At 42.3% G+C, this 542-nt stretch overlaps 1 protein-coding gene across 2 annotated transcripts in view; it reads left to right on the forward strand.

The window, feature by feature from the left end:
- Positions 1-542, forward strand: part of DYNC2H1 (dynein, cytoplasmic 2, heavy chain 1) — a 394,047-nt gene that overhangs the window by 235,646 nt on the left and 157,859 nt on the right. The window lies entirely within an intron of this gene.

A 542-nucleotide genomic window follows, 5' to 3' on the forward strand; every position in this document is an offset into this window, starting at 1 on the left:
AGTCATATAAAACTTGTTTAGTTATTTTGAATATTGCTGGTTATGTCAGTCAGTTCAGTTGCTCAGTCATGTCTGACTTTGCGACCCCATGGACTGCAGCATGCCAGGCTTCCCTGTCCATCACCAACTCCAGGAGCTTGCACAGACTCATGTCCATCAAGTTGATGATGCCATCCAACCATCTGTTTTCCAATGAGTTAGCACTTCGGATCAGGTGGCCAAAGTATTGGAATTCCAGCTTCAGCATCAGTCTTTCCAATGAATAGTCAGGACTGTTTCCTTTAGGATGGACTGGTTTGATCTCCTTGCAGTCCAAGGGACTCTCAAGAGTCTTCTTCAACAGCACAGTTCAAAAGCATTAATTCTTTGGTGCTCAGTTTTCTTTTATGGCCCAACTCTCTCATCCATACATGACCACTGGAAAAACCATAGCTTTGTTTTTTTTTTCCAATAAGAACCATAGACAGACCTTTGTTGGCAAAGAAATGTCTCTGCTTTTTAATATGCTGTCTAGACTGGTCATAGCTTTTCTTCCAAGGAGC

Source organism: Bison bison, unplaced genomic scaffold, assembly GCF_000754665.1.
Source record: "Bison bison bison isolate TAMUID 2011002044 unplaced genomic scaffold, Bison_UMD1.0 scf7180017864107, whole genome shotgun sequence".
NCBI classification, from domain to species: domain Eukaryota; kingdom Metazoa; phylum Chordata; class Mammalia; order Artiodactyla; family Bovidae; genus Bison; species Bison bison.